Below are 21258 nucleotides of genomic sequence, written 5' to 3' on the forward strand. Positions count from 1 at the left end.
AATAGTACCTTTGTTTTTAAACAACATTGCCAAAGAGTTGGTGCCCGAATTACTCTATTGCTCTGTAATCCAAAATTATAGAGGGTGGATGTGTGAGAAATCATATCTTGAATCAGTGTATGTATTCAGCCTTTTGAAATCGTTCCCCTGTAGGGCTAGAGTAGAGCAATTTAAAAAGATCTAAGAATACTAATTCTATTAATAAAGGAAATATAGAACACAGCTAGCTTGAGTTATTGTTCAGTCATCATTTAAACCACTAGATGATGAGGATGTTGTTACTTTTAAGTACTAAATGATTTGGTAAGTTTTTATGTTTTCAAAAACAAGATGCTTGTGAAAGACAAATGGGGACTTTCTTTCCTAATGTGAATCAGCTATTCTGATCTATCCTGCATGAAATCAAACCACAATAACAGTGAAAACCACTAGGCTTAATTTTTTTTTTTTTTTTTTTTACCTTGTGTGCACTCTTGTGGTTAAAGGATTGAGGGGTTATCATGTGAAAATAAAATCTGACACTAGCAGTCAAACGTTTGTGTTGAGTGTGTTGCTCTGAATAATTACTCGGATTAAGGAAAATCCCAAATCTGCCATTAGGTTCCAAGTGGTAGGTTAAACTGTATACCAGTAACTGGGAGTCACTTGCCAAAGTGTCCCTGCATATTAGCGTGATAATTGAGAGATGGTGCTCCTTCATTGAAGCACTACACGGGCAATTTTCCCTAGCCATTCTGCCCTCTGGTGTAGGATAAGTTTGCTTAGCAAACAGGATTTATGTGTTAGTTATTTATGTATATTATATGTATTAACATGGGCAACCTTACCCAGAGGGAAAGTAATGTTCCTACCCAGCCAGATATATTTTTAGTTTTTATAAATGCATATCACATATATTTTCATTGTTGAAATAATGGGTTATATTCTGCTTTTATTTTCCGTTTCACATCATTTCATTACATATTTCCATGAATTGAAAAAGTCTACAAGGCCGGGCGCAGTGGCTCATACCTGTAATCCTAGCACTCTGGGAGGCCGAGGCGGGTGGATCGCCCGAGGTCAGGAGTTTGAGACCAGCCTGAGCAAGAGTGAGACGCCGTCTCTACTAAAAAAAAAAAAAAAAAAAAAAATAGAAAGAAATTAGCTGGACAACTAAAAATATATATATATATATAAATTAGCCGGGCATGGTGGCGTGCACCTATAGTCCAGCTACTGAGGCAGTAGGATTGCTTGAGCCCAGGAGTTTGAGGTTGCTGTGAGCCAGACTGATGCCATGGCACTCTAGCCCAGGCAACAGAGTGAGACTCTGCCTCAAAAAAAAAAAAAAATCTCATCATCCAAAAGAAAAATTTAGTAGATTGGAATCATACTCTGCATTGTTTTGGTGCCTTTTTACTTCCTCTGAGCCAAATATCCTATTTAGTTTGTCCATGCAAGCATGTTATTTCTAAAACTTGATTTTTAATCCCTGCTTTGTGTCCTATCAATGGGCATACCATCGTTTATTTAACTTACACCCCACTGATGGATATTTATTTTGTTTCTAAACTTTTCCTGTTATGAGCAATATGCTGTAGTGAACATCCTCTTAGCTGACACAACAAAAGTTGTCTGAGCACAGGCTTTGGAACCATGGTGCCCAAGTTCAAATTCCAGATTCTCAGTTTTGTAGCTTTGTGACCCTGAGTATTTAGAGCAATGCCTGGCACACAGTAAGTCCTGCGTAAGAGCTGCCATTACTATTATTATTATGGATATATACCCAAAAAGGAAATTACTGAGTCTAAAGCAGTTTTAAGCAATTGGTACATATAACCAAATTGACTTCCAAAAAGATTGTATTGATTTATAATCTCTTGAGAAATGTATATTAAGAAAAAAAACCTCTTCTAAAACTTGTGCCAGTCATAAATCAATACTGTCATTAGTGGTTTAAACAATTACTGTAATATCTATTTCTCATTGTTATGTTTCAAGTATAAGGAAGAATTTATTTCTCTTGCTTCTTTCTCCAAAACTCTGACTTCCACATATTCATTCAACAAATATTTATTGGCTTCCTCTGCCAGAAGTCGTCTTCATACCATTTCAGATGTTCAGAAATCTCCCTGGCATTGGCTTAGAGGGGCGAGGAACCTGAGGCCTTGGGGCCACAAGTGGCCTTCTGGATCCTTCAGTGTGGTCTTTTGACTGAATCCAAACTTCACAGAAGTATTTGTTCTGTGAAGTTTGTATTCTGTCGAGGGGCCACACGTGAGGATCTGGAGGGCCACACGTGGCCTTGAGGCCAAGATTCTTGCCCCTAAGAGGCACATTCTGTATTTATGTACACAGGTCTCTCATGATCATTTGCCCTTGACTGAGTAGATTTTAGCTGGTGATTTAATCTCAGAAAAGAGCATTGCATGTAAAATGTTGGCACAACACTTGGTTTTCCACCACATTCTGCTCATTTCCCAAATATGCTCATAAAACCAGTTTGCTTGAGATGTTGTATAAAATGTTCATTATGATGCACATATTGACATATGGAGGACTAAATGTCAAAAAAAAACTAAAACCTAGGAATTTCACCTGTAATATAATATACATGTTTATGATTTAAAGTTATATGGCTTTAGCAAGCCTCCCCCCTCCCCTGACCCATTTTTTCTTTGGGGACAGGATCTTGCTCTGTTGCCTAGGCTGGAGTGCAGTGGCAGGATCACAGCTCACTGCAGCCTTGAACTCCTGGGCTCAAGTGATTCTCCTGCCTCAGCCTCCCGAGTAGCCGAGACTGCAGGCGTGTACTACCACACCTGGCTAATTTTTTTTTTTTTTTTTTTTTAGAGATAAGGTCTTGTTATGTTGCCCAGGCCGGTCTTGAACTCCTGGCCTCAAGCAGTCCTCCTGCCTCAGCCTCACAGAGTACTGGGATTATAGACGTTGAGCCACTGCGTCCAGCCTTTTTTCTTATAAGGAAATGATTTCCATTTCCCCTATATTTGTAATATGATATTTTAAGATGAAATTGAGACAGAATATCCAAAAAGTAACACAGACTTTTAATTTGCTTCTTATATCTAGTAACCTTTTTTATTCCAAATCTCAACTGTATCTAAACAGCAATACTCTAGGTGCAAGTAGCATTTGAAACTTTTTTTTTTTTAATTGAGACAAGGTCCTACTCTGTCACCCAGACTGGAGAGCAGTCATGCAACCACAGCTCACTGCAACTCTTAGGTTCAGGTGATCCTCCTACCTCTACCTCTCAAAATGCTGGGATTACAGGTGTGAGCTACCTCGTTTGGCCTTGAAACTTTTAAAAAATAATGACAGCCAACATTAAGTGAATTTTACTGTTTGCCTGGGGCTCTTTACATATATGCCACACTTAATCATCCTAACAATGATATGAAATACCATTATCTCCCACTTTGCATGCAAAGAATTGAGATTAAATGAGTTGTTGATTGTTAGTAGGTGACACAGGTTTGACTGGAAGCAGTCTGTCTTGTGTCAAAGACTGAATCCTTAACCTCTTTGCTGTAGAGAAAAGTTTCTCTAGATAGCTTTTTCTCTGTTCTTGTCCTCCCCACCACCCATTCCCCCTTGTCTCTGGCCCCTGTGACTCTGAAAGAGTTGACAGGAATCCTCTATCATCCGAGAAAAGGCCTGTGTCTAATGTTCTTTATGCGTTAATTGATCTCCTGTGGAATTCCTTGATCCCCTTTTGGTATTCACAGTGTCATCCAAAGCAGTTTGAATTCCATCTTTTGGTGTAGAGTTAGATTTTTATTTTCCTATATGCCAAAGCTCTTTGATTATGAAGCAAAAGGAGAAGGCTGAGTGTGTGATTTGCACACTTATGGGACACTCACCCACCAAATGGCCATCTTGAGTTTGAGAGGTTGAGCTGGAAACAGGGTTCTCATTAAGGACAGTACTGCCCCTAGGGAGAATTTTGAAAAAGCGAGGGGGAGGTTTAGACCATAACTTGTAAGTTTTTGGGAAGGGGGAGAGTTTCTCTCCTGATACCCGCTGTCAGCAATGCACAGAATAGTCATACATAGTAAAAAATTGTCCCCCACGATTTTCTAATGTCCTCCATAAGTGAAAGACCAGATTACAATGATCTGAACCTGAAACCAAACTGTTCTATGTGCAAATACAAAATACTTTTTTCCTACAGTTTTAGTGTATATTAATAAATACATTCCAGGAATGTAACTGTATATAAACTGAGGGGAAATTATGCTCTCAACTTGATTGAGAGATATGTCACATTCAGAAAATCCTGACACCAGTGACCACAGAGCTGAATCAATGTGCATGTGTAATGTATGTATTCAAGGAGACCCTTGAGTATAGATGTATAAGCATGTGACTTCCTCATTTGTCTTTTAGTGGAGTCCTGCCCAAGTTGTTACATACTGATACCATATTTTATGTAAATTACTTTTTTATTTCTCCTTCATATAGTTTGAACATTATATTGAGCTTTTTGAAATTGTATATGTAAATGTGTTGTTTCTTATAGTAAAGTAGGAGTTGCAGAATATTGAACATGAAAAAAAGAGGCATTATCTCATGGAGTTAAGAACTATTGGTCTAAAATCACAGACATAAAGAGCTGATAAGGACCCGCTTCAAGTTCATGTAGCCAGCATCCAAAAAGTGCTTAATTTTTGTTCTTAATCCATGATTATGTGTGTCTTTTGATAACACTGTGGTAACAGCAGTATCTAGAGTTGAGATATAACTGCCATTAGCTCTGCTTCCTCCTTTCAGTTTGTATATTTAGAATGTCCCTTTCTCCTTGAATACAAAGTAAGAAAGTAAGATAAAAAAAAAATCTTAAAGTGAAATTACAAAAAAAAAAGTTATAGCAAAAACTAATATGCATTTGGGTTAGGGGAAGGAGATTAAATCAAATCTAATCAAATCTTCCTGTGTACAGCTAGGCTTGGTGGCATACATCTGCAGTCCCAGCTACTAAGAAGGCTGAGGCAGGAGGATCCCTTCAGCCAGGAGTTTGAGGCTAGCCTGAGCAACATAGTGAGACCCTATCTTTAAAAAAAAATCCTGTCTAGTGATTTAAAACAATTGACATTCTTCCTAGCTCCCTAGCAATTAAATATAATACAGTACAGTAAGTAGTTTGCTAAGAGGTTAATAAGTCCTAATTTGTGTTAAAACAAAACAGACATAAATTACACTTTAAAAATATTTTCTCATCTCTATTTTATGAGGACTGCTTGCTGTATGTCAGGTATTTAAATGTACAAATTTTCCATCCAGGAGCGGTGGCTCATGCCTGTAATCCCAGCATTTTGGGAGGCTGAGGTGGGAGGATTGCTTGAGGCTAAGAGTTTGAGACCAGCCTCATAGTGAGGCCATTTCTATAAAAAAAAAAAAATTAGCTGGCACTGTGGCATGTAGCTATCTATAGTCCTAGCTACAAGACAGGAGGATTACTTGAGCCCAGTGGTATGAGGCAGCAGTGAGCTGTGACTGCACCACTGCACTCCAGCCTGGGTGACAAAGCAAGACCCTGTCTCTATAAAGAAATAAATAAATAAAGTACAAATATTCTGATTGTGACCTTTCACATACCTTTGCCAAACTCAACTGGAGGGTTTAATCTCCACTGCACTAAAAAAAAAAAAAAAAAAAAAAAAAGGCCACCAACTTCAAACAAGTTGCCTTCAAACTGGCTTCACAGAGTTATCATGAACTTACCCAGAGTTCAAGATAACTGCCTTCATGATAGGGATACAAAGACATTAATGATAGTGCTTACCTATGCAAAGTCTTTACCCAGTCACAGAGCTCTGTAGAAGAAGCCAATTAAGTAATCCTGTTTGTTTAAAGAGCTTTCAATTAGTTGCTTATCCAGTTTTTACGTTTCTCTGATGTAAATCTCTCTGTGGAAACTAGAATCACATTTAATGATAACAACTAAAGTCACATGAACTGACAGTCCCCCCAATACAAAACTCAGCCTCCTTTCCTACAGAATGCACAGGTAGATACATGCCTATACTCAAGTGAAATTTAGCATAACATCATGTTTTTAGAGCAGGAATGGATGTTAGAGACCATTTGATCATTTATTTAGTTGATTGAAACTTAGTTCAAAATGTTACTTCCCCCAAGAAGCCTTTTTCCATTCTCCTGGGCAGAGTTGGAATCTTGCACTCCTCTTCCTAAGCGTCTTCCAGTAGCTCTGTCTATGTTGCACTTAGAGGCCAGTGACCAGGCTTTGATCAGCTTTGTATCCTCAGCCCTAATGTGTGCTCATTAAATGTGACAGACACTCTAAGGGACAAAGCTGAAGAGTGATTCCATGCTTATTATATGAAACATATGAATGTAAATATATTGTTATATAGTATATTATTATAAAGTATATAAGGTATATACTTTAATGTATAACTTATATAGTTACATTTATAGTATATAACCTTATGTATACACTTTTTATTTTCATTTTAATAGATTTGAGGGTACAAGTTGAATTCTGTTACACGTACATATTATATAGTGATGAAGTGTGAGCTTTTAGTGTACCCATCACCCAAATACATTGTACCCCACAGGTAATTTTTCATCTGTCACCCCCTTCCACTTCCCCCACTTTTGATTCTCCAGTGTTCATTATGCCACTCTGTGTGTCTTTGTGTAGCCATAGTTTAGCTCCCACTTATAAGTGAGAACATGCAGCATCTATTTTTCTGTTCCTGAGTTACTTTACTTAGGGATAATAACCTCCAGTTCCATCCAAGTTGCTGCAAAAAAACATTATTTCATTCTTTATTATCACTGACTAGTACTCCATAGTATATAAATATATATACCACATTTTCTTTATCCACTCATCTGTTGATGGGCACTTAGGCTGATTACATATCTTTGCAATTGTGAATTGTGCTGCAATAAACATATGAGTGCAGGTATCTTTTGATATAATGATTTCTTGTCCTTTGGGTAAATACCCAGTAGTGGGACTGCAGGATCAAATGGTAGATATACTTTTAGTTCTTTGAGAAATCTCTATAATGATCTCTATAGAGGTTATACTAATTTACATGCCCAAGTGTATAAATCTTTTTTCACTGCATCTATGCAAATGTATATTGTTTTTTGACTTTTTAATTATGGCCATTCTAATTGGAGTAAAATGGCATCACATTGTAGTTTTAATTTGCGTTTCCCTGATAATGAGAGATGTTGACCATTTTTTGGTATGTTTAGCCATTTGTATGTCTTCTTTTGAAAAATGCCTGTTTATGTCATTTGCCCACTTTTTAATGGGGTTGTTTGTTTTTTCTTCCTGAGTTGTTTGAGCTCCTTATAGATTCTGGATATTAGTCCATTGTCAGGCACATAGTTTGCAAATATCTTTTCCCATTCAGTAGGTTGTCTATTTACTCTTTTGATTATTTCTTTTGCTGTGCAGAAGCTTTTTAGTTTAACTAAGTCTTATTTGTCTATTTTTGTTTTTGTTACATTTGCTTTAGGGATCTTAATCTTAAATTCTTTGCCTAGACCAATGTCCAGAAGAGTTTTTCCTAGTTTTTCTTATAGAATTTTTTTGGTTTCAAGTCTTACATTGAAAGCTTTAATCCATCTTGAGTTAATTTTTGTATATGTTGAGAGATAGGGATCCTATTTCATTTGTCTGCATGTGGCCATCCAATTTTCCCAGCACCGTTTATTGAAGAGTGTGTCCTTTCCCCAGTGTATGGTTTTGTCTGCATTGTCAAAGATCAGTTGGTTGTAGGTATATAGTTTTATATTTGGGTTTTCCATTCTGTTCCATTGATCTATGTGTTCTACTTTTACATCAGTACCATGCATGCTATTTTAGTTACTATAGCCTTGTAGTATAATTTGAAGTCAAATAATATGCTACCTCCAGTTTTGTTCTTTTTGATTAGGATTTCTTTGGCTATTCACACTTTTTTTTGTTCCATATGAATTTTAAAATTATTTTTTCTAATTCCGTGAAAAATGACATTGGTATTTTGATAGGAATTGCATTGAATCTGTAGATTGCTTTGGGCAGTATGGTCATTGTAACAATATTGATTCTTCTGATCCATGAGCATGGGATGTTTTTCCATTTGTGTCATCTATAATTTCTTTGATCAGTGATTTGTAGTTCTCCTTATAGAGATATTTCACCTCCTTGATTAAATTTATTCTTAGGTATTTTATGTTTATTCTTTGCAGCTATTATAAATGGAATTGAGTTATTGATTTAATTCTCAGCTTGGTCATTGTTGGTGTATAGAAATGCTATTAATTTTTACACATTGGTTTTATAACCTGAGAACTTGCTGAACTCATTTATTGAATCTAGGAGTCTTTTGGAAAAGTCCTTAGGGTTTTCTAGGTATAAGATCATGTCATCACCAAACAGAGATAACTCCACTTCTTCTTTTCCAATTTGGGTGCTTTTTATTTCTTTCTCTTGCCTGATTGCTCTGGCTAGGACTTCCAGTATAGTGAATAGAAGTGGTGAAAGTGGGCATCCTTGTCTTGTTCCAGTTCTTCCAACTTTTCCCCATTCCATATGATGTTGGCTGTGGGTTTGTCATACATGGCTTTTGTCATATATGATTATTTTGAGATATGTTCCTTCTATGCCAAGTTTTTTGAGGGTTTTTATATTGGAGGTATGCTGAATTTTATCGAATGCTTTTTCCACATCTATTGAGATAATCATATGGTTTTTGTTTTTAATTCTTTTTATGTGGTAAATTACATTTATTGTCTTGCATATGACAAACCATCTTTGCATCCCTGAGATGAAACTCACTTAATCATGGTGAATTATCCTTTTGATGTGTTGTTGGATTCGGTTTGCAAGTATTTTGTTGAGAATTTTTGGATCTATATTCATGAGAGATATAGGTCTGTAGTTTTCTTTTTTTTGTTGCATCCTTTCCTGGATTTGGTATCAGGGTGATACTGGTTTCGTGGAATGAATTAGAGAGGATTCCCTCCTTCTCAATATTTTAGAACAGTTTCAGTAGGATTGGCTGGTATGTCTGGTAGAATTTGGCTGTGAATCTATCTGATCCTGAGCTTTTTTTGTTGGGAGATTTTTTTGTTGTTAATTCAGTCTCACTACTCATTTTGGGCTGTTCAGGAATCTATATCTTCCTGATTCAATCTCAGGAGGTTCTGTGTTTTCAGGAATTCATCCATTTCCTCCAAGTTTTCTAGTTTATAAGTGTATAGCCTCTGATCATCTTTTGTATTTCTGTGGTATCCATTGTAATGTCTCCTTTTTCATTTCGGATAGTGTTTATTGGGATCTTCCCTCTTCTTGGTTAGTCTACCTATTAATTTTGTTTATCTTTTCAAAGAGCCAACTTTTTCTTTTGTTGATCCTTTGTATTTTTTTTATCTCTATTTCATTTAGTTCTGCTATCCTCTTTGTTATTTCTTTTCTTCTGCTAACTCTGGGTTTGGTTTTTCTTGTTTTTCTAGTTCCTTGAGGCTTCAATGTTAGGTTATGAATTCGTGATCTTTCTCCTGTTTTGATGAAGGCATTTAATGCTATAAGCTTCCCTCTTAGCACTGCTTTTACTATATCCCACAGGTTTTGGTATGTTGTGTTTTCATTTTCATTCATTTCAAAAATTTTTTAAATTTCTGTCTTTATTTCTTTATTGATCCAGTGATTGTGCAGGAGCACGTTGCTTAATTTTCATGTATTTGTATAGTTTCTGAAGTTCCTCTTCATATTGATTTCTAGCTTTATTCCACTGTGGTCTGAGAAGATACTTGACATGAGTTTGGATTTTAAAAATTTGTTAAGACTTGTCCTGTGGCCTGAAGTGTGGTCTATCTTGGAGAATGTTCCATGTGCTGATGAAAAGAATGTATATTCTGTAGTTGTTGAGTGGAATGTTCTGTAAATGTCTATTAAGTTCATTTGGTCCAAAGTCCAATTTAAGTCCAATGTTTCCTTGTTGATTTTCTGTCTTGATGATGTGTCTAGTGCTGTTAACACTATTATTGTATTGCTGTTTGTCTCTTTCTTTAGGTCTAGTAATATTTGTTTTGTAAATCTGGGTGCTCTGATGTTGGGTGCATATATATTTAGGATCATTATATCTTCTTGCTGAATTGATCTCTTTATCATTGTATAGTGACTGTCCTTGTCTTTTTTTTTTTTTACTGTTTTTGATTTAAAGTCTGTTTTATCTGATATAAGTATAGCTACTCCTGCTCACTTTTGGTTTCCATTTGCATGAACTATCTTTTTCTACCCCTTTACTTTCAGTCTATATGTATCTTCATGGGCAAGGCAAGTTTCTTCTAAATAGCATATAGTTGGATCATGATATCTAATCCATTCTGCCAACACTGTATGTTTTAAGTGGAGCATTTAATCCATTTACAATCAAGGTTAATGTTGATATGTGAGGCTTTGCTCTTGTCCTATTGTTAATTGATTTTTAGCTGTCTTATAAATTCTTTGTTTCTTTTTCTCTTTCTGTCTTTGTGGTTTGCTGAACTTCTGTCACGTTGCCATTTAATTCCTTTCTCTTCCTCCTTTGTCTGATTGTTTTATTAGACCCTTGAGTTTTATTTTTTTGCATGTGTTTACATAATGATGAATACTGACCTTTCATTTCCATGTTTAAGGTACATTTAGGCATTTCCTGTAGAGCTGGTCTAGTGGTGATGAATTCTCTCAGTGTCTGCTTGTCTGGGAAAGACTTTATTTCTCCTTCATTTATGAAGCTTATTCTGGCAAGATATAAAATTCTTGGCTTACAAATTTTTTCTTTCAGCACCTTGAAAATCCTATCCCATTCTCTTCTGGCCTATAAGGTTTCTGCTGAGAGGTCTGCTGTTAGTCTGATGGAGTTTCCTTTATAGGTGACTGGATGCTTTTCTCTCTTTCTCTTCAATATTTAGTCATTATAGTATGCTATGGTGAAGCCCTTTTTGCAGTGTCTTTGCCTGGGATCATTGGGCCTCCTGTACCTGAATGTCTAACTCTCTTGGTAGTCCTGGGAAGTTTTCATTTTCATCAATTATTTCCTTAAATTGGTTTTCTATACTTTCTGATCTCTCTTCTCCCTCAGAAATACTGATAATTCTTAAGTGCAGTCACTTAATATGGTCCCAGATGTCTCCAAAGCTTTGCTCATTTTTTAAAAATTTTTTTTTCTATTCTTGTCTGACTAGATCATTTCAAAAGATCTGTTTTCAAGCTCCGAGATTCTTTCTTCTGAGTCTGTTCTTGAAGCTTTTGAAAGTATTTTGTATTTCCTTCTATGAATTTGTCAGCTGTGGAATTTCCGTTTGGTTTTTTTGGTTTTTTTAATTTGTTTTTTTTTTTTTTAAGATATCTCTTTCTTTGATAAATTTCTCATTCATATCCTGAATTGATTTTCTCACTTCTTTGTATTGGTTTTCAGATTTCTTTTGCATCTCATTGAGCTTCTTTAGAACCAATATTTGGAATTCTTTTTCTGGCACTATGAGGAATTCTTTTTTGATTGGGATTTGTTGCTGAACAATTCTTGTGGTCCTTTGCTGGTGTCATATTTCCTTGCTTTTTCATGTTTCCTGTGTCCTTGCTTTGATGTATGTGCATCTGATGTAGCAGTCACTTGTTCTGATTTTTTGAAATTGCTTTCTAAGGGGAGAATTTATTTCCTGAAGATGTACGTATGCTGTTGGTTGAGTAGGACACTTTGGCTTTGATTTTGGGTGCTTGCAGTAGTGTGATCTCTGTGTGATTTCTTAGGCAGTACACATAGTCAGTGGTATCGTGATTTCCTTGGTGGCTTACAGAACAGTTATTGTTGAGGCTGTGGTAAAGTTTTGCTGGGGACTTGACCATCATCCAAGCTAGTCTTCAAGCCCCAGTGGTGGCAGCAGTGGGCTGAGTATGCCTGATTTTAGGTCCCAGAGCAGCTTCCACTGGCAGTGGTCTTAGTGTGTCCTGCAGGGGGCCGGTTCTTGGGCCTTCAAGTGATTTGCTCAGAAGCTAGTAGTTGGGCAAATGCCCAGGTATGGGGGTGGGTTCTTAGGTCCCTGAGCAGCTGGTGAGATGTGGGAGGTGGCAGTAGCTGTGGTGGAGCCACCCACCAGGACCCAAGTGGTCCGTATTGCTGTTACTGATAGCTGCAATGGATTGGGCAGGCTAGTCTTTATCCCACAGCTGCCTGTAACAGGGAGGTGGATATTGTCCTAAGTGTGCTTAGGAGAGCTTGGACTCCTCTGTCCCTTCCTGGCTGAGTGGCAGCTGCAGCCACATCACCTTGAACTTGGTCTGAGGGTGGGGCATGGCCGAGCAATTAACTATGTGGGCCTGCAATCAAAGAGGGCAGGGCCTCCTCCAGGTAAACAACAAAATGCTGGGGGCAGTGCTGTCTGCTCACGTCTCAGTCTGACAGCAGCCTGTAGCAGGGCAGTGGGAATTGTCCTAGGCATGTGTAGGAGAGCTTGGGCTCCTCTGTCCCTCCTCAGCTGGGTGGGGCTGCAGCTGCATCAGTCCAAACTCAGCCCAAGGGCAGGGTACAACCCAGCTTTAAAGTCCCAAAATGGCACCTTGGGCCTGTGACCAGAGAGGGTGGGGCCTTTCTCAGGCAGGCTGTTTTGGCAGGAAACTGTGGGGAGTGCAGTTTGCTCAGGACTCAGTCTCACAGTGGCCCATTGTAGAATGGTGGGTATTGTCCTAGATGTGTGCTAGAAAATCTGGTTTCCCTTCTCCTCCCTCGCTGGGCAGCAGCTGGAGCCATGTCAGCCCAAACTCAGCCCAAGAGCAGGGCACAGCCCCATGTTACACTCTCAAAATGGCACCTTGGGCCTACAACCAGAAAGGCTGGGGCCCTACCCAGGCAAAAAGCGTGGGCTAGAAACTATGGAAAATGCTGTCAACTCACATCTCATTCTCAGTGGCAGCCTGCAGCAGGGTGGTGGGGACCTTCCCAGGGGTATGTGGGAGCACCTGGGCTCCTCTATCCCTCCTCAGAGCCACATAGTGGCTGCAGACACACCTGTGGTTCCCTGGTATCTAGGCTCTCAGAATGGCGCCCAGCTCAAGTTGCTCTAGACTTGGACACCTGTGGGATTCTGCATACATCCCCTTTCCAGATCAATGTCTCTGTGCAAGCTCCAAGTAGTTCCCTCAGTTAACCCTGAGACCTTCGTAGGCTGGGGGATTCTTGCAGCCAAGATCATAAAAGCTCGTTTCAGAGAGTGGAGCCCTGGGGGCTTCTTTCTTACTGTTTCCCTGTGTCCAGGAGCCTCTCCTGGCCCTTAGCCAGTCCCCAGCTAGGCAAGTTGCCCTGAACCCTCTCCTTAGCCTGTGGTGCTTCCCATTGCTTTCCCAGTGAAGCCTAGCATTCTCTCCGAGATGATCTGTTCAAGCTGAGACTCTGCTTACTATTCTGTTCCTCTCCATGGAGGATTCACAAACCACCTGTGTCCAGTCGGCCATCTTGATCTTATCTTCCTATGTGTACACCTTTATATAGTTACATATACTATACTTCAGTCCCTCAAGAAAATGAAATTGTTTTCTTGCAATACAAACTTTTTTGCTAAAACTAATTGTATGGTAAATAATATGATGACTTAGAGAGGTAGAATTGGAGGATCACAATTATGCTCCAGCTCAAGATAAGTCACTGGCAGGTAAGAGAGGCCTTTGAAAAGTTAGTGATTTTCCAGCAGCAAAGGACATAATTGAATTATTCCCTGACAAGCCTAAAGTGGGTCCACCCCCTCCCTTGCCCTCAGTCCCCCAAACCCTGACCAGCCATTTATTAAGAGGAGAGAGTAAGTATAGGAGATTCACTACCCCAACCGTCATCCCTGCCTTCATCAAGAAGAGTTTAAATAAATATCTCTGGTTTTATCTAAGCAGTGCAGGAACAATTCAAGGATCTATATAAGGAATTTTGAAAAAGAGAAGAGAGGAAGGAATCATGTGAAGAAGGCTTTTTCTCTCACAAGTTAAGCAGAGATATGAAACCTTTCAATTTTAAATGTCTCTTTTTCCCTTCATACTCAGAAATGTACAGATTTAAGTTGAAGGCAGATGACTATTTAATTATTCCTGCTGTGGGTTGTTTATAAAGGCACAGGTTTGAGAAATACACAGAGAAACTGTTGAAGTTAATTTAACTTTAGTTTTTAGTCCTTGTTAAATAATTGATTCCCTTGTCCATCATTGGTAACTCATTCAAGCCCACTCATTAAAATCCTTTTTATGGTAGGTATTAGCTCTTGTGAAAAGGTAAACCCCTGGAGATGTGGGAGGCACAGGATCATTTTAACATGTGGCAATTCCACAAGAGTTTTTGCATTATTTTTAATTAGAAAGATTTATTTACACCTTAATAACAATGCCAAATGTACACAGAGTTAAATTTCAGATAAAGGTTGTTCAATTGGGGAAGACATTTTATTTTTTTCTACCATTGTTAGGGACTCAGATGAACAATCTTACTGTGATAGACATAAGCCTAGCTAGTTTATCATTTGTTACTGGAAGTAAATTCCTTTCTATTTATGAGGAAACAGAAAGACAAATCGGAAAATGCTACATTCTAGCCTTAACAAACCTTTTAGCTGGACTCGGTCATCTTTTGAGTTTTAAGAACATGTACTCCTAAATGTGCGAGGTATGTTTTCAGACTCCATGGCATACCATCCTGGCACAACACCAGGCCAGCCAATTGCAGAGACTTTCACACTTGTGTTAAACTTAGAGCTCTTTGGTCAAATGATTCTTGCTCAGAAGAAAACACCAGTCCCTCTGTACTGGGCACTGTATTAGGCAAGGGATACAGCAGTGAGCAAACCACGTCTCTGTTCTAATGTTTCCTACATGTGCTGGTGGGGGAGGCAAACAAAAAACAAGGCAAGTTCAGATTTTGATAATTGCCATGAAGCAAATAAACAGTTTAATGTAACGGAAAGTAACAATTACCCTGGAACGTAAGTTCCATGAAGGTATGGAATCTATCTTGTTTATCACTGTATTTTTAGTGCCTAGAACATAGCAGCTATTGTTTGTGAGAATGTTGTATGGAAAGAATGATGGAAGGCCTGCCTGAAAAGATGGTAGATTTTCTCTAGAACTGAGACACTTGGAAAGAAGATATTTTAAAAATAACCAACAACAGGAGGCGGGGGGGGGGGGGGGTGGCGGGAGGGGGATGGTAGATTGGAGCTGAGATCTGACGGGGAGATCAGCTAGCCCTTATGGCCTGATTCAAAGTGCACAGAGAAGTGCACATGCAAAGGCCTCGAGGAGGAAAGAGTTTGCTGTATTCTAAGCACAGAAATGAGAGCAGGGTCGCTGGAGCACAGTGAGCAAGTGGAGAGTGGTCTTTGAGGAAGTTGGAAGGGTGTGCAGGGGACAGATACAGAGTCCTTATAAGCTAATTCTACCATGGAGAGTTTGAATTCTGTTCTGAGAACAATGGGAAACCATTGAAGAGTTTTATGCAGAGGGTGATGCAGCCTGGTATCTTGAAAAAGATAACTAGCTGCTGAGTAGAGAATTCATTAGAAAGGGGCAAGTACAGAAGCAGGGAGAATAATCCAATTATAATAATCCAGGCAAATGTTAATGATGGTGATTTGGATTAAGATGCTGTATTAGAAATGAAGAGAAGCAGAGGGATTAGAATTTTGTTTCAGAAATAGAAACAACAGTGTTTGCTAATGGATCGGATTGGGGGAGGAGGCAGTGTGAAGGAAAAAGAAAAATCAAGGATGATCCTTAGGTTTTGTGCTTGGCAACTGAGTGTATGAGGTATTATTTACCTAGAGCGGGAAAACTGGAAGAGGACAAACATGTTGTGAAATGAAGAACTCTGATTTAGATAGTTTTTTAGAAATTTTGAAATCCTTAGGAGACATGAGACATTCAGTGGGGATGACCAGTAGGCAGTTGAGTATATAAGTGGAGCTCAGGGGAGAAACTTGGTTGTAGAAACAAACCTGGGAGACATCGACATATAGATGGTATTGAAACCCATGGGACTAATAAAATAATCTAGCAAGAGAATGGAGATAAAGAAAAGACTGCCAGAATAGAGTTATAGGACACTGGGACATTTAGGGTCTGGTAGAACACGAGAGCCAACAGTGGAGATGGAGAGAATATTGGCAGTGAGGTAAAAGGAAAACTAAGAGTGATGTCTCAGATGTCAAGGAAGGGAAGTGGTTCAAGAAAGAGAATGTTTTGGAGGTTCCCACGATCACCCACGACTGATTTGCTGGAAGGACTCACTCATGACTCAACATAAAGTCACATTCAAGGCTACAATTTATGACAGCAAAGGATACAGTGCAGGAAGAGCAGTATAAAGATATATAATGACATAAACTAGAGAGGTCAGGGTAGGCTTTCTTGTCCACCCTCTGCAGGGATCCCACAAGTTTCTTGGGATGCATGTTTCTCTCCAGCTGTGAACTGCAGAGACACATGGAAAATGTCTCCACCCTGGGAAGCCCTGTTACCGAAACTGCAAGAGGGTTCCGGCCTAGGTGCAATTGCTCGTTGCACAGAAAGCCAATTCCTGAGACAATAAGGGTTGCCAAGGAAGAAAGGAATTTTTAATACGAACAACATCAGCTGGGACACAGGGGAAGCAGCCTCAAGTCTGTCTCCCCAACTAACAGAGTAGGGGCTTTTATAAGGGGTTAAAAATGTGGAAATTAACGAGGGGCTACATGCCTAGGAGCAGGTTGTGTTGAAATTCATGCAGGTGGCAGTTTGATTCAGAAGTTACAAGTTAGTGAGGGATGTTTAGTTTTGGCTTCAGGAAGTCTGTGGCAGGAGCCTTCAGAATCTCAACCCCTTTATCTTGCAGAAATTCTGCCATTTCTGTGAAACAACTCAAAAGGTCAAGTACTTAGTTAAAAGTTACAGCATTCTAGTCATCAAGCCCTACTGGCCTGGGAATCCAAAGCATGAGAAAGATACAGGGTAAACATGTATGGGGGTTCATCCTGTTTTATTCATGTGACCAGTTACAGCCCAGTCAAGTCTTAGAAGTTCAGAGTTCTTCAGGGGAGCTAGTCGTGTAGCTCTGTGACCAACCAGGGTGCAGACCCCAAACTAGGTACCAGGGCATATCAGGAATCTTCATATTTACTTTAAACAAGAATTTTGGCTTGGTAGATCTTGACCTTGGAGGTACAAAATAACTAGTTAGTGAACATTTCAGTTTAGTGCTCAGAGTTTGGTTCGGGGTCATTGCTATGACTACAGGTGCTCCCAGAGATAAGCAAGAGCTGAGTAAAGCATGCTGGCAGTGTTAACTCTTTCCTCCTGAGGTCATGGTTAATGTTCAATGCTGATGGAAATCAAAACTGAACACCATCAAGTTAAGTGATATGTCCCAAAGTATAGTTAGTTAAATTCTGTTTCTCTCTAGACAGATACTTTCAATTTATTTAGCAAACATTTATTGAATACCTACTATGGTTCATGGCATGTGCTAGCATAGGAATACAGAGGTAAAAATGTTAGACATGGCCCCACCCTGATGGAGGTGGCAATCTTGGTGGGGAGAGGTGGGAGGAAAGGGACATCCAATAATTACAGCTGTGATTAGTTCTGTGGCAGTATAGGACAGAGGGACTTATGGCCAAGACCTGAAGGATAAAGAGAAATCAGCCAGATGAAAATGGGAAGGGCAGCCAGGAGTGGTGGCTCACGCCTGTAATCCTAGCACTCTGGGAGGCCGAGGTGGGAGGCTTGCTTGAGCTCAGGAGTTCAAGACCAGCTTGAGCAAGAGCAAGACCCCATCTCTACCAAAAACAAAATAAAGTAAAATAATAAAAATTTAAAAGTAAAAAAGAAATTAAAAAATTTAAAAAAGAAAAAGAAAATGGAAAGGCAAGGCAACGAAGAGCATGTGTGAAGGCCTGGAGATGAAGGAACATATTGACCTTGAGGAACAAAAGAAGTTCAGTGTGGCTAGACAGGAGAGAGGAGGTGTGGACAGATCATGGAGGACCTTATATACCCTCTGAAAGACTTTGCTTCATCCAAGGGGAGATATAATCATCCTAAGGCCTTATGCCTGATAGAAAAATGGCAGATTTATTTTCTTCATTGGAAAATTTTGGGTAATTTTACAATTAACTTTGCATTACAATAGAGATTTCCTTTAAGAAATATGGCAAAGCAACCATTTCTGGAAGAAAAATTAGTGAGAAAATACAATCACACCAGGATGAGTAAACCAGAGAACCAACAAAGTGTAATTTTAAATGTATAAAAATAATAACAGTTCCAAAGAACTAATGGTGTGAAAAAATCTTATTTGAATACCGTAAGTAGGTGGAATTGTTCACTTAAACCTTAGAGCTACTGTATTTTTACACATAGAACTTACTAGAAACATTTCAGTGGTATATTACACAGTCTCTTTTCTCTTTCCTCAACAGAGCACAGATCATACAGAAAGGAATGATTTTTTTTAACAGCAATTTTAGAGACAAATTCTGTGAATACCAAACTTACACAGAAATTGGTAAATATCAATTATCCAGAAATTAAAGAGAAACACCAGGGTGTCTAGGAACAGATACTGAGCTTTAAAAATAATTTTGGAATACTATAATGATTATGAGTTACAACCATTTATATTTCAAGCCAGTATGTAACAGGTGCTGTGTGTATGAGAGGGAACACGAGGCGGAACTTCACCTGGGTCTCATTTTCTAGGTAAGATATTCAAGAAGAGCAGAGAGGATGGAAAAATGAAAGAAATACAACTGCTGATTATTGAATACCTTTTATGTGCCAGGTATGGTGCTAGGCCCTTTACAGATTTTCCTCATTTAAGCTATATAAAAACTCTGTGATAAGTTATTTACATTCCCATTTTATAGATGAGAGCAAATAGATTTTACTGATGAAGAAATTGATGACCCAGAATTATAGCTTGGTAGCCGAGAGTTTTGGGTCATTAACCCAAATTCATCTTTTAGTAATTCATTTATATATTCATTCAATAAATATTTATAGAGCTCCTACTGTCTACCAGAACTTTTGTGGGGGTCTGAAAAGAATAAGATCTGGACCCTCCCCTTTGGGAACTAAGGTACCTTGGCCCCCATCACCATAATGAGAAAAAGCATTGTAATAGGGCTTTCTTCCAAGGCATGGCCTCCAGGTAAAGTTGAGAAAGGCTTAATCAGGGAAGCTGATGCTTGAACAAGGGTTTGGATGTTGCCCGGCAGACAGATGAGGGAGAGGAATCCCAGGTAAATGAATGGGAGACACGTGACGTGGAGCATGGTGGGTCTGTGTGGCCAGAGCAGCTGGAGCCTTGCCTCCCAAGGAGATGGGACTTCCTTCCAACAAACAGTCAAGGATAAGAATTTGGTGGCTTTTTCTAATGGTATCTTAGCCTCTAGGTCTCTTAATTTGGGCTCACGGGAAAATATAAAGTTTTAGAAGGCCCTTATCATTGTGGGTTTAAAAAAAAAACCAGATTGTTCAAAGAACAGTGATAAACAGGGAAAATATTTTGACTCACGTAACTTCTCACTAAAATTGGCAATATTCGTAGCCCCATGGGAACTATGTTTCCTTAGGACATTCTGTTCACTGTCCTTGGGAAACTATGCTTAAAAAAAACAATAAAAAGTGGTATTTGAGGATTAGTAATAAAAGTTGTATACTTTATTAAATGCTTACTATGTACTAGCTACTTTTCTGTATTATTTTAAATCCTGACACCAATCCTATATATTAGATAGTGTTATCCCCATTTTAGAGATGGGAGACTGAGGCTCAGGGAAAGAGTGACTAGCCAGAAATAGCTTAGCAAGTAAGAGCAGCCAGGAATTCAAACCCAGGTCTGTCAGGATGCAAAGCCCCAGTTCTTCCAGATTTCAAAAGGGTCTCTAGAGCCTGGAGGCTTCTGTGGAGGTGACCTGGGCTACTTCAATAAGTGGGAAGACAGAAGACCACATGGGGCCCCATTCTTTAAACCAGAGCTGAGCTTTCACTTTTTACCTTGGGTTTCCATATTCAATTTTGTTGGAATAAAGATGGTTCTATTACCAACGGTGCGTAGCATGGAATCTACTACATTGACCATGGCACCTCTGTAAGAGTAGACAGAGGATGTGCCCTGAGCAGGTTAATGCACTAGGCTCTCTGGAGGGTGCCAGAGGGTATGAGTCCCTGTCCCTTGGGTTCTGGTTGAGACATGTACGCATGATGCTTTGCAAAGGTTCAGAGCCCTCTGAAACCGATCACAGTAAGATTATATCTGTTAGAAAATACCGAATATATTCTATATATCAAGCCAAATACTAGGGGCATGTGTAAATAACAGGGTATCTTGGATGACCACCTGTGTGTTGGGTTAGGAAGAAGATCCCACTCTTGACGGTCACCACTGCCACGTCCTTACTATGCTCTGGGCAGGCTGCCACTCTAACTATCTCAAAATGCTCAGCAGCACGCAACCACCTCTACTGATTTGCCGTGACTGGAGAGCCTGCCCCCTTCTCACACGCGAGATTCATACTTACGCAGACTCCACTGAGGGACAAGGAGAGGGTAGGAGGGTGGAGACAGAGTCTGTCTTCAGGAGCTTTGGGTCTTCCAGTGAGCACAGAGATAGCTTCAATGCTAGGACTGCAGGACCTTAACATCCGGGAGGAGAAGGCGACGGTGTAGCACAGGGACACTGAGCCTGCCCAGACCAGCCTCAACTGCTCCTGTGCATCCCGGGCTTAGGGGGTTAGGGCACGCCAGTGACTGCGGCATTCCTCACCACTGGGGTCCCCACAGCTACGGGGGAAGGCTTTCCCCTGTGTGCTGGAGTTGGAGGTACAGGTGGAAATTAAGGGAGGGAAAGAAAATAACCTTTTACGTTGGGTAAATTAACAGAATCCCAGGCTGCCAAAACACTGAGGCTTGCTCAGTCAGCGATCCAAACTGTATTTCCCCTAAGGGACAGATTATGAGCCGGCATAACAGTGCATGCGATCTAGTGAGAAACCATTCAGTTTGGAGGTGGACAGTCTAGGGAAATAGAGTAAGTTAATGGGATGGAACACCACCCAGTATGAGAAGGGAACTCTCCTAGCATTTGAGTTGTAAAACACATTAGGTTCTTGGGTCACAGTGTGATCTTAGAGGTCATAAGTGGCCAGTGAGAAGTTTAATAATGACTTTTCTTATACTCCCTCTTTTTATGTAGCCTTTATAACAAATTATCAGCTGGCAGTCATTTTAAAAATAGG

At 39.4% G+C, this 21258-nt stretch overlaps 1 protein-coding gene across 4 annotated transcripts in view; it reads left to right on the forward strand.

The window, feature by feature from the left end:
* The window catches only part of CPM (carboxypeptidase M), a 68785-nt gene that overhangs the window by 1643 nt on the left and 45884 nt on the right, over positions 1-21258 (forward strand). The window lies entirely within an intron of this gene.

Source organism: Lemur catta, chromosome 6, assembly GCF_020740605.2.
Source record: "Lemur catta isolate mLemCat1 chromosome 6, mLemCat1.pri, whole genome shotgun sequence".
Classification (NCBI taxonomy): Eukaryota; Metazoa; Chordata; class Mammalia; order Primates; family Lemuridae; genus Lemur; species Lemur catta.